The sequence below is a fragment of the Cebus imitator genome, unplaced genomic scaffold (assembly GCF_001604975.1).
Source record: "Cebus imitator isolate Cc_AM_T3 unplaced genomic scaffold, Cebus_imitator-1.0 Scaffold226, whole genome shotgun sequence".
Classification (NCBI taxonomy): domain Eukaryota; kingdom Metazoa; phylum Chordata; class Mammalia; order Primates; family Cebidae; genus Cebus; species Cebus imitator.
Window position 1 is genome coordinate 2,410,575 of NW_016107541.1, and position 15,748 is coordinate 2,426,322.

Below are 15,748 nucleotides of genomic sequence, written 5' to 3' on the forward strand. Positions count from 1 at the left end.
CAATATGAAAGTGGCCATACTGTCCAAAGTAATTTATAGATTGAACACTATCCCCTTCAAGCTACCTATGATCTTCTTCACAGAACTGGAAAAAAACCACCTTAAACTTCATGTGGAAACACAAGAGAGCCTGCATAGCCAAGTCAATTCTAAGCAAAAAGAATAAAGCAGAAGGCATCAAGCTACCTGACTTCAAACTATACTACAAGGCTACAGTAATCAAAAGAGCATGGTACTGGTACCAAAACAGATATAAACCAATATAACAGAACAGTGGCCTCGGAGGCAATGTCACACATCTACAACCATCTGATCTTTGACAAACCTGACAAAAACAAGCAATGAGGAAAGGACTCCCTGTTTAATAAACAGTGTTAGGAAAACTAGCTACCCATGTGCAGAAAGCAGAAATGGACCCCTACCTGACACATTACACTAAAATTAACTCTAGATGGATTATGGACTTAAACATAAGACCTAACATCGTAAAAACCCTAGAAGAAAACCTAGGCAAAACCATTCAGGACGTAGGCACAAGCAAGGACTTCATGACTAAAACACCAAAAGCATTGGCAACAAAAGGCAAAATAGACAAATGGGAACTAATTAAATTCTAGAGGTTCTGCACAGCAAAAGAAACAATCATCAGAGTAAACTGGCAACCAACTGAATGGGAAAAAATTTTTGCAATCTACCCATCTGTCAAATGGCTAATATCCAGAATCTACAAAGAACTGAAACAGATTGACAAGAAAAAAACAAACAAACCCATTCAAAAGTGAGTGAAGGACATGAACAGACACTTTTCAAAAGAAGACATATATAAGGCTAACAAACATGTGAAAAAATGCTCATCATCACTGGTCAATAGAGAAATGCAATTCAAACCACATTGAGATACCATCTCACAACAGTTAGAATGGTGATCATTAAAAAATCTGGAGACAACAGATGCTGGAGAGGATGTGGAGAAATAGGAACACTCTTACACTGTTGGTGGGAGTGTAAATTAGTCCAACCATTGTGGAAAACAGTGTGGTGACTCCTTAAGGACCTAGAAATAGAAATTCCATTTGATCCAGCAATCCCATTACTGGGTATATATCCAAAGGATTATAAATCATTCCATTATAAAGACACATGCACATGTATGTTCATTGCAGCACTATTTACAATAGCAAAGACCTGGAACCAACGCAAATGCCCATTGATGATAGGCTGGACAAGGAAAATGTGGCACATATACACCATGGAATACTATGCAGCCATAAAATATGATGAGTTCATGTCCTTTGTAGGGACGTAGATGAATCTGGAAACCATCATTCTCAGCAAACTGACACAAGAACAGAAAATCAAACACTGCATGTTCTCACTCATAGATGGGTGTTGAACAAGGAAAACATATGGACATAGGGAGGGGAACATCACACACTGGGGTCTGTTGGGGGGACTAGGGGAGGGACAACAGAGGGTAGGGAGTTAAGGAGGGATAACATGGGGAGAAATGCCAGATATAGGTGACAGGAGGATGGAAGTGGCAAACCACATTGCCATGTATGTACCTATGCAACAATCCTGCATGTTCTGCACACGTACCCCAGAACCTAAAGTGCAATAATATATATATATATGTAAAAATCTTATATATACATATACAAAGAAGAATGAAATTATGTCTTTAAAAAAAAAAGAATGAAGAAGAATAAATGTGATGTTGGCCTCTTCCCATAAAAGCCCCAAGAGAGCTCTGTGGTGTTTCCTGATGCCCAGAACCTGGGTCAGAGCATGTGGCCTCTCCATCCACTGCAGACTTGGAGGTCCTAGGCGGATGTGCAAAGGCCTGTTTCCTAAGAGAATGGTCCTAATGAGTGACTGACCCACTGCACTTCACAGCATTCCACCTCAGACCAAGGTGATTCAGGTTGTGGCCCAGGTAGACCTGTGTCTTTTGGGATGGAAGCTGTGCATCTGCAGGAGACTCGGTCAGACATCAGCTGGCACCCAGTCAGTCTCAGGGCCCATTGTGGGTGCTTTCTGCCTTTGCTTCCCTTTGACCTCTGTCCCAGTGTTTCTGGGAAGATATCACAAGCCCAGCAGCTGAGTCTTGTTCTTCTTATCATCTGACAAACCCTCTTCTTGCTCCTAAGGCTCAGAGCACACTGCAAGTCTGGAAGTTTCAGTTGGTGATACTGACATTTTTGTTTTCTGTTTTACTTTAAGTTACAGAATACATGTGCAGAATGTGCAGGTTTGTTACATAGGCACACATATGCCATGATGGTTTGACACACCTATCAACCTGTCATCTAGGTTTTAAGCCCCACATGCATTAGGTATTTTGATAACAACTTTTTTAAATGATTATAACAAAAGCCAGTTTAAATCTGTTTTTCAAAACCATGACTTAATTTTATTCAAAGTAGTTTGCTGCATATAAGAAATATAACCTTTGAAGAAAACAATTTTTGAAAAGTCATCTTTCTGACTACTCTAAGCTGCTTTTTTTTTTTTTTTTTAAACAGAGTCTTTCCAGGCTAGAGTGCAGTGGCACGAGCTCAGCTCACTGCAACCTCCACATCCCAGGTTCAAGTGATTCTCCTGCCTCAGCCTCCGAGTAGCTGGGACTACAGGTGCATGCCACCATGCCCAGATAATTTTTGTATTTTTAGTAGTTTTACCATGGTTTCACCATGTTGGCCAGGATGGTCTCCATCTCTTGACCTTGTGTTCCACCTGCCTTGGACTCCCAAAGTGCTGGGATTACAGGCATGAGCCACCATGCCCGGCCTCTAAGCTGCTATATTAAGCTCTAGCCACCCTTCAGAGCTTGTTGGAGAAGTAAACAAGCATCCAATGTAAATTGGGTTATAGTTAGTTCTAGTTAAAGAAGAGAAATAGCTAAGGGGACATTGAGTCATGCGTTCTTCTAAAAACAAAATAAATAGGTAAACATAGAAAACTTGTAATTAGGAAATTATCTAGGGACTTTATATGCATACAGTCCAAGTGCAGTACTGATTGACATTTTTCTGATGAGATTTGTTATGTAGAAAAATTCAACCCGTTGAAGTGGATGAGCAGGTATGCCCTGAACAACCACATCTACACCAGTCCTGGCCAGCCTGAGGCACCAACAGGCTGAAATTGTGATCTTCTATGAGCTCTCATTGGGCTTTTGCTATAAAATATTCATGTGGAATTACAAAGGATCATTTGAATCACTAGAAACACATTGACAAGGAGAAAGGCACCAAACTGCATCATAGACTTTTATCTTTTTTTTACAAACCATTCTAAAATAATTACACATTATTCAGGCCAATGTTAAACTCAGATTTTAAAAAATTAACATTTATTATAAAATGACCTGCTGACTTCTTACCCTGCTCACCATATGGTGATTTACATGGTGCAATGAGGGTCAGCAGATGAATCCCACTACTGCCTCCTGGTGGTAATGTATCTTAGTTGCAGGTACCATTTTATAAAAAATAGTTATGCCTTGAAAGATGAAACATCAGGTTACAAATACTGTGACATAAAAAAATACAGATTTGATGTCTGTGGTAGGAGATATATGCCCAGCCACCCATTCTTACCATTTGAGAGAGCCTGTTGTGAACTGAATGCTGAATTAGGTAACAAAATTGCTACCTAGAAAATTTGGTTCATTAATATAAAAATTCAGATTACTCAAGCCAAATGATCAAATGTCACTGGAAAAAGAAACACATATATAATCAGGTGCTGTTAACTCGATATAGATAATTCTTTAACCCAGAAACACGATAACATTCCTCAGACAGCTTGACATCAATGTGGACTGGAATCTACACCTACTTGAGTTCTCTAAAATCAGTTTAAGGAACTGTTTGACCCATCCTTCCTTAATCATCCCGGGTTTTTTTCACTCTAACAATTCTGGTCATGCAAAATCTCCAGAAGCCTTCGTGCCAAGTATCTAACCCAACTCTATTTCACATACCCCAAAATCCAATTCAAATTCAACCTTCTTCATACTATTTTTCTTTTCAGTCAGAATTAAAGTGATTTCTTCTTCCAGCAGTTACACTGACAAAAATAAAAACTATGATCCTGTCTACAATAGTCACCCTCACCCCCTTATGTTTGTATAATATTACACTATTGACATCCTTTGCCCTGCCTATCACAAGCTAATCTATGTTTTTGTTTGCTTACTGTGTGTTTCTACCACTAGAATGGAAGTTTCATGATGGCAGGAACCTTTCATGCTCTGATACTTTGTATGAGGAGCATACTAAGCTCCTGATACACTGCTTTGCACATAGTAGATGCTCACTAAATATTTTCTGAATGAACTAATAGTCAGTGTTAGTGAAGGTATTATGGTCAAACTCTTTCTTAAAGTTTCTGGTGAGAATATAAAAATTATTCAGAGGACAGCTTGTTAATATGAATCAAATTTCATTATACAAATATAACAAATATAAGATGTTTGTCAATAGAATAGAAATTATGTATATCATCCATAGTATGCTATGCAACCATCACATATGATGGTGTCCAACTATATTTACAGACACAAAAAAAGTCACTGACATATTTAAAATTAAAAAGCAGAGTTTACAATAGCATGTGTGATGGTTAATTTTAATATGTTAACTTGACTGGGCTACAAGGTGCCCAGATATTTGTTCAAACATGATTGTGGGTATTTATGTGAGGATTTTTTGGGTGTAATTAGCACTTAAATTCGTAGACTGAGTAAAAGAGATTGTACTCCCTAATGTAGGTGGGTCTCATCCAGTCATCTGAGAACCTGAACAAAAAGGCTGTCCATACTCCAAATAAGAGAAGATTCTTCCTGCCTAACTGCCTTTGAACTGAGACACTGACTTTTTCCTGCCTTTGGACTTGAAGTGAAACATTGGCTCTTCCTTGAGCTTGCCAGCCTTCAGACTAAAACTACACTGTCGGCCCTATTAACTCTCAGGCCTTCAGATTCGAGCTGCAACTAAACCATCATCTGTAAAGAATCTCTATTAACATAGCTAGATCTTTTCCTTCCAGGCCTCCCAATTCTGAAGAGATTATGTAAGAGTCCAGCAGCTTTTAAGGGTCTGAATAGGAAATGTTTGTCATCTATTTTCTCTAAGGGCAGCTACTGTAAGACTTTAAAAAAAAACGTTGGTCTCCACAATCTTCTATCTTAACCTGAGGGTTTCCTTTCTATTAATCCCAGGTCTTTAGACAAACTCAACCAATTGTCAATCAGAACATGTTTAAATTTACCTATAGCCTGGAAGCACCTCGCCCCCAACTCTGAGTTGTCCTGCCTTTCTGAACCAACATATTTCTTAAGTGTATTTGATTGATGCCTCATGCCTCCCTAAAATGTATAAAACCAAGCTGCACTCCAACCACCTTGGGCACATGTTCTTGGGACCTCCTGAGGGCTGTGTCTTGGGCCATGGTCACTCATATTTGCCTCAGCATAAATCTCTTCAAATATTTTACAGAGTTTCACTCTTTTCACAGACAGAATTATGAACTAAATAAACTGTTAGCATTTCAAGCTATGAAGTTTTGAAGTAGTTTGTTATGAAACAAAGGCTAATTGATACATTACTATAGAACAACAACAGAAAGCCTGGAAGGCTGTACCCTAAATTGTTAATAGTGGTTACCTCTATGTAGAAATTACAGATGACTTCCAGTTCATTTTTTTTAACATCTCTGCATACTGTTTATAATGAGTGCATATTATGTCTGTGAGCATAAAACACGATTAAAACCCATTATCATTGTGAATAATTACTGTTTGCATGACTAATTCATCAATTACTTATCAAGTATTTTGATATCAAGAACTGATATTTAAGGCTTTCATTATTATTTGAGTATGGCAATAGAACATGAAGTGATAGTTTTTTTTAAATTTTCTGTATCCAGTAGCAAAGACTTGGAACCAACCCAAATGCCCATCAATAATAGACTGGATAAAGAAAATGTGACACATATATACCATGGAATACTATGCAGCCATGAAAAAGGATGAATTCTTGTCCTTTGCAGGGACATCGATGAAGCTGGAAACCATCGTTCTCAGCAAACTAACACAGGAAATGAAAACCAAAGTCCCTCATAATTGGGAGTTGAACAATGAGAACACATAGACACAGGGAGAGGAACATCACACACTGGGGTCTGTTGGGAGGGCAGAAGGCTAGGGGAGGGATAGCATTAGGAGAAATACCTAATGTAGATGATAGGTTGATGGGTGTAGCAAACCACCATGGCACATGTATACCTATGTAACAAACCTACACATTCTGCACATGTATCTCAGAACTTAAAGTATAATAATTTTTTTAAATTGTGTATCATTCAAACAAGGCAGAGTAAAGAGTAGAATATCTGCAAGAAGAGGAGAAATCCTGGCAATGGTATTGTCCAAAATAAACCTGAGTTACCTGAAAACTCAACACCAAAGCATTTGGTGCCCTCTTGCAACTGCCAACACCCTGTGTTAAGAGCAGGGATTCCTGTGGCCATGCCATGATTCGCTGCTCAATGACCAATTTCAAGCTTAACTCAGATTGATTTAAATATGCACATACATATCTACCAGAGAATTAAACAAATCATGGAAATTTAGAATACAAATTAAAATTTCTTCTAGAGACCTTATCTGGAAAAAGAATAGTATTTGAAAACTAGTAAAGCAAATATGTGGAAAAAATGGCATAAGCAAAAAGGGTTCCGATGTGAAAGAAGTCATCCTTAACTAACTTTCCAGAATGAATTTTTAATCAATATAACCAAGACATCAAAGTTTATTCACCTCCATCCAAGTTGATGAAGAAATGTAAGAAAGCAGGTGTCATGTAGCTTTATTTGATTTTTCAGAAAGACACCATGTAAAGCTTTAAGAGAGAACAAAATAGTAGATGACAAAAACGAGGCAAATACTAGATTAAGAAGCTAAAGTGAGCCTCCCTTGCCTTCAACTTCGAGTTAGCAAGGAGGTCACTGGCTCCTTCCAGGAGCGCTGCCACGCATCATAAAGCTAAGTGGCTCTGACAAGGATCTGAACATCAGGGCTCTAAAATCTGCTGACAACACTAAAATGGGAGTTGCAAGGAAGAATGAGGAGCTATGTGACCAGCTTTAAAGGAATTTGAATCATTTAGGTAATTGGGCCAGCAGATGGCAAATGCAGTGCATTCTGGAAGACTGTGAAATAATTAGTCTGAAAGAGAGAAGCTAATCTAGTAATAATGATCTTCCATTTATGTAGCATTATTTTTTACAAAGCACCTTTCACCAAGAGGTTCCCACGGTGCCTTCTGTAATGATCGTGCATGGTATGTTAATGAGTTCATGGGGATAGAAGGGGCACTCTTGGCAGAGCAGTGTCATCTGCACAACTGTGGCCCAGAAGAGAAGGCAACGTCCAAAGCAGAGGTGGGGAAACCCCAGCGTGATTCACCATAGAGAAATATCTTTTGGACACTAAGGTTAAGAACTAAACTGGCAGAATATTTGCTTGAATTTGAATGATGACTCATGAAGGATCAGAATGCTATTTCCTTGGGGTGAGATTAAAAAGGTGTGCGTACCAGGATTTGCAGGTTTATCTCTAAATAAAGGCTGAAATAATTTAGCTTTATCATTCTAAAATGATAAAAGCACCAAACATTTTAAAAAAAAAAAAAACTTTCAGTTAGTCAAATGAAACTTTTCAGTTTTGTAAACAATTCCCAAGGTTGAATAGGACACATGGCGAGTAGTAGTTCAAGGGAGAGTGGAGAAAACATCGTTGCTTAACAGGCTGCATTTCCTTCCCTCCCTCAGAAGCAAAGTTCTTCTCTCCCAATCCCCCTTCTTCCAGAACTTAGTCAAAGCAGAGTTTGTGGGATCAATATGGCTGAGGGCGGCCATCTTGATCAGAGCAGCTCTAGACAGTGAATCAGGCTATGGAGCCCTAGAAAGAAATATCAAAAGGTCTGTTTCCAATGTCCTGTGTGACTTGAAGTTCTTCCTTCTCTAAATCATTATGAGCCATAAATGTTCACTGCTGATGTTCATTTCTTAATCAGAAAAATACTTCTTTAATGCACTTGGCTCTTTTCAACTTATGCTAACAGAGAGCTGCATTTCCCCACGTCCCTTTCTTCCTGTCATAAACCATACCTTTCCTCTACCTGTGCAGAACGGCTCATGCTTCCTCCCCTGCCCTGCCCCCTCCCACTTCCCTCTCACACTCTAAACAGGCAACACCACCTTGGGGTGCATCTGACCGTCATTCTCACTACTGAGCACCCCTGGACTGAAACATGGTGGCACATTACTGCAAATCACAGGCAACTTCAGACCACCATTCAACAGCTGCAAGCAAGGCACTCCAAGCAGAGGAACTCTCGTAGTCACAGTGCTTCAATTACACATTAGTGCTTTTCAAGTTTCTTGTCTGTCTTGCAGTTGTTATTTTTGTGTTAGCAAACATAGCTACATAAACCAACATGAAAAGTATGCCCTCTAAGACCTGCCCAATTTTATCTAATTCCAGTATCCTAAAAAGGTTTCTGGGTGTGGATTTTATTTTTGTTTCAGGAAAGTCTAAGAGTGTGTTACCCAAAGAGTGCTCCACAAGGAGAAATTCAAAGCTGGTAAGATGAGCCTGAGGATCTTACAAAAGGCAGCATCCATGGTCTCAGGGATTGCAAATATTCAGCTTGCAGCCTCTTTATAGATTCTTTTGCAGATGGCAATTTTATATTGCTTTACGTTGTAACAAGAAGGTAATAAATGGGGCTCTTACATTCTCCTCTTCGCTGATTCCAGAAGAACATTGCCTCTGGTTCTCACCAGCAGGATCCTCTCACTGTTCTTGGCACAAGAAGATGCCAGCAAGTAAAAGTTGCTAAGAGTTGCTTTTAGAGAGAAAATAAGATGCACATGGTAGATTTCACAGCGTGACTTAAGCAAAGTGCCAGGTTCAGTATTTTTTAAAATATTCTCACTGGAGGGATGGGAGAGGGGAAAAAATGCGTCAGAATAACCTGCAAACCCAAATGCTTTTTAATGGGGATGTAGACCGCAGCTTCACTCTGCTGGTTTCACGAAACCTCTGCACACTGGGAGAAGACTGAATGTTACCTAGCATGAGCGCTGCTGGCAGTCTCCATGGAGCGGCGACGGAGGAGTGAAGATTCTTTTTAAAATATTATTTAAGGTTCTTCTCATCCATCTGCACTGCACATTGATCTTCTGTCACAGCTCTATGTCTGGAGGGCTGGTACTCTCCATTGATCCACAGAGAACATTTTTAGTGCATCAAAGAGATACAGAAGGTGGGACTCGGAGGGAAAATCAGGAACCACACTTAGTGCTGGGCACAGTACAGCAGTATAAAAGTCACATAAAGTATTAAGCTTAACTTGAGATTTTTTTTTTAATGTTGTGAAAACTGTTGACATATGAGACCCAATGGGACACAAAAAATGGAAAGGATTAATACGCCTTCTAATGGAAAAATCTCCCCTGATGGAATAGAGGCAAGCCTTAGGACCTGATAAACTGAATCCCACATTCATCTTTCTGTGAAGGAAAAAAGATGGGTTGTAAATCACAAGTGTCCAGGCTGAAAGGTTCAATCAGTCAAGATGTGGTGGTAATGGGTCAAGGTCATGAGTCAATTCAAGGACAGACTGGTTAGTTCCACTCCACAGTCAAAGGCTATGCCATATCCCCTGATGATGAAATCCATGCTCTTCTCAGGAGCAAGGGGGTGGCTGGCTTCACAGCACCCCCATTTCACAGCAAGGAACATAGCAAGGAATAAAACTACTGTAAAGACAGATCTTTCCACCCAGGCCATACCACCAGCCACCCATAGAAATCCTACCTGGGCCATATGGTCAGACTCAGGGTCCCTGTCTCAGTCAGCTTAGGCTGCCATAATGGAATGCCACACACTGAGCTCCTTCAACAACAGAAATTTATTTTCCTACAGTTCTGGAGGATGAAGATCCCAGATCAGGATGCCAGCAGTGTTGGATTCTAGTAAAGGCCCTCTTCCTGGCTTGCCTTTCCACAGTGCAAATGTAAGGCAAGAGGGAGAAAGAGATCACTCTTCCTCTTCTTATAAGGCTCCCAATCCTAGTGGACTAGGTTCCACCTTTGTGGATTCGTTTAATCTTAATTGCCTCCAAAAAGTCCGGCCTCCAAATACAGCCACACTAGGGGTTAGGCCTTTGATATATGGATCTAGGAAAACACGGTTCAGTCCATCACACTCACCTTCTGTACACAGCCTCCTTTCACCTCCCAAATCAGACATAGTCTTCCCTGGGGAAAAAAAAAGATGAAAGAGGATATTTTTTCTTTGAGGGAGGCATTTGAGACACTTTCACCTAAACCTTTTTCCAGACACTGAAAGAACCGAACACGTAAATCAATACTGAAATGGTAACCTGCTCATATCCAAGTGGACAACTAACTCATGAAGGCTCTGAGACAAAAAGCAAGGTCAAAAGATAATGATTGTTACGAATTTGCAGATTTAAGCTTCCAATATGGTGAATTGCACAATCTCTGATACTTAATAGATTCTCAATGTCTAGTGAATGAACAAATGAATAAATGAATGAAGGGTATTTTCTGATAATGAGAAGAAACTAATATAAATTAAAATCAAAGCCAGAAATGGCCTCATCAATGCTTATTCAAGGCTAAATTTGACTAAAATTATTTCCCCTTTAAAATCAGGATTTCAAAATATAAAAATATAGCATTTCAAACACAGATAATTACATTTATTATCAAATGCATGGGTTCTTATAAAATAATCCAGTTTAATATATACCCAATTTAATTAAAATTTATAAGTGGTTGTGGACTAAGCCAAGTGTATCTTAATTAAATCAGAACATGGCTCACAGACGTTAAGGTCAATCCCAATTTTAATAAAGAGGATGCAAATATAATCATTAGGGACTTGGCTGAGTAATTGTGGTCAGGTGGAAAATAAGATGAATGGAAGGCCAGCAAGATCCCCTTCTACTCAAGTTTAAAAAGAGAAATGACCCACTGAGTGCACATGCAGAAAGATGGGCTTGCCTGCTCAGTGAGCCGCTGAAATAGAGGCAGGAAATTCAGGTATGAAAAAACAGTCAGCAATCAAGTAATAAACTTACATTGGATAAGGAAGGAGGAGGCACTTTCTCTGACAGTTCACACATCATGGAAGGTTGCAGTGGGTTCTGCTACTGTCACACCAATCAGAAATGAAAACAGAACATTCTTAACAAGGCCAATGCTAAAGCCTGGAGGACTACATGAACAAGTTTGACAGATAAGATACAAAGTTTTCAGTTAAATTAGACTTTCAGATAAACAACAGATAATTTTCTGTTAAAAGTGTGTTCTATGCAACATGCCCCCTGTATTTTCTTTTCTAAATTTGGCACCTCCATGTGAACTTAGGCCTGTAACAAAAGGCTTGTCAAGGAGCTTTCTGTAATTCCAATATAAGCCACAACATTTGTTGAAGAATTATCATTAAGGGTTGACCGATGTCTTAAAATGGTAATTGCATACCTGAATTACACTGTAGTCTCATTGCCAGCGCTTGGAAGGGATGGGGAGAGACAATCTAAATTTTAACATTCGAGTCATTCCTATCTGCCTGCCTTGGAGCCCTTCTTCTGAATGTATCTCCCTCAGAGCACAGCAGGAATGCGTCAGTCACAGGGAGGTATGCTGGTCAGAAAATCAATCTAGAAATGTTTATTTCAGGTCTATTCTGTAAACAGAACTGTGCTATTAATCCAAGCACAATAGCACCTCTGCACCCCTGGAGACTCTGTGAGCAGACAAAGAAACTGAGGCCCTGGACAGTAAAGTGGCTTTTCCAAGGTTTAGCTGGGTCTCCCCAGCAGAGCTAAGACTAGTGCCCTGCTATTGTAAATCACCTTTCCATGAGTTTTTCAGTATAGAATAAAGCTTATAAGTGCTACTGAAGCTCAGGAAAAAAAAAAAACTATATTAATTTCTTTCTCTTTGGATGTTTAGGGAAAAAAATAGGTGAAGATGTCACTCATTTAACAATATTTATTCACTGTCAAGTTCATTCCCAGCACTGTTATAGATGCTGGGCCACAGACACAGGCTGCCCTGTAAGGAGATTTAGCAGATGCTCACCACAGCCTTCCTCACCTCCTGCCTGGCACAACCAGACTACATTTCCCAGCCTGCCTTGCAGCTATGTGGCCATGTGACTGAGCACTAGCCAAGGTAATATGGGTGGGAGTGATGTTAGATATTCTCAGGCCAGTTCTGTCGGAAACCTGCATTAGTCAGAGTTCCCCCAGAGAAACAAAACCAATAGGAAAGATGGAGATGAAGATAGAGAAATATGAAGGGATCTAGAGATAGAGATTGGGAGATGCAAAAAGATCTATTATAAGGTATTGGCTCATATGATTATGAAGGCAGAGAAGTCTCACCATCTGCTGTCTGCAAGCTGGAGACCCAGGAAAGCCAATGGTGTTGTCTGAAGGCTAGAGAGCAAGAGAGTGTATATTCCAGTCTAAGCCTGAAGTACTGAGAACAAGAAGCACCGAGAGAAAAAGAAGGTTGATGTCCCAGCTCAGACAGTTGGTTAGAATGGGAATTCAACTTTCCTCAGCCTTTGTGTTCTGTTCAGGCCTCCAGGGAATTGAATGATGTCCACCAACATGGGTGAAAGCAAACCACTTTACTCAGTCTATGGATTCAAATGCTCATCTTGCTGGACATTCCCTCCCAGACACACCAGAAATCAGATTCAACCAGCTACCTGGACATCCCATGGTCCAGTCAAGCAGACGCCTAAAATTACACCCGCCTTGTGAAAGGAGGCAAAAGATCCAGCAGAAAAGTCCCAGACCCCAGAGGAAGGAGGACTCACAAAATGTGTCCCTGAATCACTACCTGGAAGGCTGGGTACCAGACACTCACATAAAGCTGTCACATGAAAAGAAAACTAATCCTCTACTGTGTGAAGTGGCTGAGATATAGGAGTTGTTTGTTCCAGCAGAGAGACCACCCTGATACTCTGCCCTGGTGGAACTTAGAGAAAAGACAGGTTCTGGGCAAATACACAAAGACAGATATGATTGCAACTTGTTGTGAGTGTTTTGCAGAAACAACATGAACACAATGAAAAAGAATAGCTGAAATGAAGGAGGCTGCTCTGATATCGGTCTGAACATGGCTGATAATGAGCCAATTATAATAAGAACAGTTATAATTGTTCAGTTATAACAAGAACAGAGAATAATAGCAGATGTTACCAGAGTGTCCCCTCTGTGGAAGGCCCTGGGATAAGTGTTCATGCACTGTAACTCATTTACTTTCACAATAACCTATGCGGTAGGAATTATTATCATCTCCAATTTACAGGTAAAAGTAAAGATGCTTGAAGCCACCTAGATTATTTCATTCTCATGCTGCTATAAATAAATACCTGAAACAGGGTAATTTATTTTAAAAAAGAGAGGTCAATTAACTCACAGTTCTGCAGGTCTGGGAAAGCCTCAGGAAACTTACAATCATGGCAGAAGGGGAAATAAACATGTCCTTCTTCACATAGAAGCATGAAGAAGTGCCGAGCCTTATAAAGTCGTTGGATCTTGTGAGAACTTATTATTAGGAGAACAAAATGAAGGTCACCAACCCCATGATTCAATTACTTCCCACTGGGACCCTCCCATGACATGTGGAGATTATGGGAACTACAATTCAAGATGACATTTGGATGGGGACACAGCCAAACCATATCACCAGCATATTTCCTCATTAATTAAAGCCTGAAAGCCTGTACTATACCAACTGTTAAGTCTTTTGTTTTGCTTTTAATACTTTAAGTTCTGGGATACATGTGCAGAACATGCAGGTTTGTTACATAGGTATACACTTATGAGTGAGAACATATGGTGTTTGGTTTTCTGTTCCTATGTTAGTTTGCTGAGAATGATGGTTTCCAGTTTCGTCCATGTCCCTGCAAAGGACATGAACTCATCCTTTTTTATTATACCTGTATAGTATTCCATGGTGTACATGTGCCACATTTTCTTTATCCAATCTATAATCGATGGGCATTTGGGTTGGTTCCAAGTCTTTGCTATTGTGAACAGTACTGATATAAACATGCATGTACATGTGTCTTCATAGTAGAATGACTTATAAGCCTTTGGATGTATACCCAGTAATGGAATCACTAGGTCAAACAGCATTTCTGGTTCTAGATCCTTGAGGAATCACCACACTGTCTTCCACAATGATTGAACTAATTTACACGCCCACCAACAGTGTAAAAGCATTCCTATTTCTCCATAACCTCTCTAGCATCTGTTGTTTCCTGAATTCTTTTTTGACATGGAGTCTTGCTCTGTTGCCAGCCTGGAGTGCAGTGTCATGATCTCAGCTCACTGCAACCTCCACCTCCCAGGTTCAAGTGATTCTCCTGCCTCAGCCTCCCAAGTAGCTGGGACTACAGGTATGCGCCACCATGCCCGGCTAATTTTTAAATTTTTTAGTAGAGATGGGGTTTCACTATGTTGGCCAGGATGGTCTCAATCTGCTGACCTCGTGATCTGCCCGTCTTGGCCTCCCAAAGTGCTGGGATTATAGGCATTAGTCACTGCACCCAGCCTGTTTCCTGAATTTTTAATGATCACCATTCTAAATGGCATGAGATGGTATCTCAATGTGGTTTTGATTTGCATTTCTCTAATGACCAGTGATGATGAGCTTTTTTTCATATATGTGTTGGCCACATAAATGTCTTCTTTTGAGAAGTGTCTATTCATATCCTTTGCACACTTTTTGATGAGATTGTGTTTTTTTTCTTGTCATTTTGTTTAAGTTCTTTGTAGATTCTGGATATTAGCCCTTTGTCAGATAGATAGATTGCAAACATATTCTACAATTTGGTAGGCTGCCTGTTCACTCTGATGATAGGTTTTTTGCTGTGCAGAAGCTCTTTAGTTTACTTAGATCCCATTTGTCAATTTTGGCTTTTGCTGCCATTGCTGTTGGTGTTTTAGTCACGAAGTCCTTGCCCATGCTGAATGGTATTGCCTAGGTTTTCTTCTAGGGTTTTTATGGGTTTAGGTCTTATGTCTACGTTTTTAATTCATCTTGAGTTATTTTTTGTATAAGGTGTAAAGAAGGGGTCCAGTTTCAGTTTCTTGCATATGGCTAGCCAGTTTTTCCAACACCATTTATTAAATAGGGAATCCTTTCCCCATTGCTTTTTTTGTCAAGTTTATCAAAGATCAGATGGTTGTACATCTGTGGCATTATTTTTAGGGCCTCTGTTCCATTCCATTGGTCTATATCTCTGTTTTGTTATGAGTACCATGCTGTTTTGGTTACTGTAGCCTTGTAGTATAGTTTGAAGTCAGGTAGCATGATACCTCCAGCCTTGTTTTTTTGCTTAGGATTATCCTGGCTATATGAGCTCTTTTTTGGTTCCATATGAAATTTAAAGTAGTTTGTTCTAATTCTGTGAAGAAAGTCAGTGGCAGCTTGATGGGGATTGTGTTGAATCTATAAATTACTTTGGCAGTATGGCCATTTTCACAATATTGATTCTTTCTATCCATGAGTATGGAATTATTTTCCATTTGTTTGTGTCTTCCCTTATTTCCGTGAGCAGTGGTTTGTAGTTCTTCTTGAAGAAGTCTTTCACATCCCTTGTAAGTTGTACTCC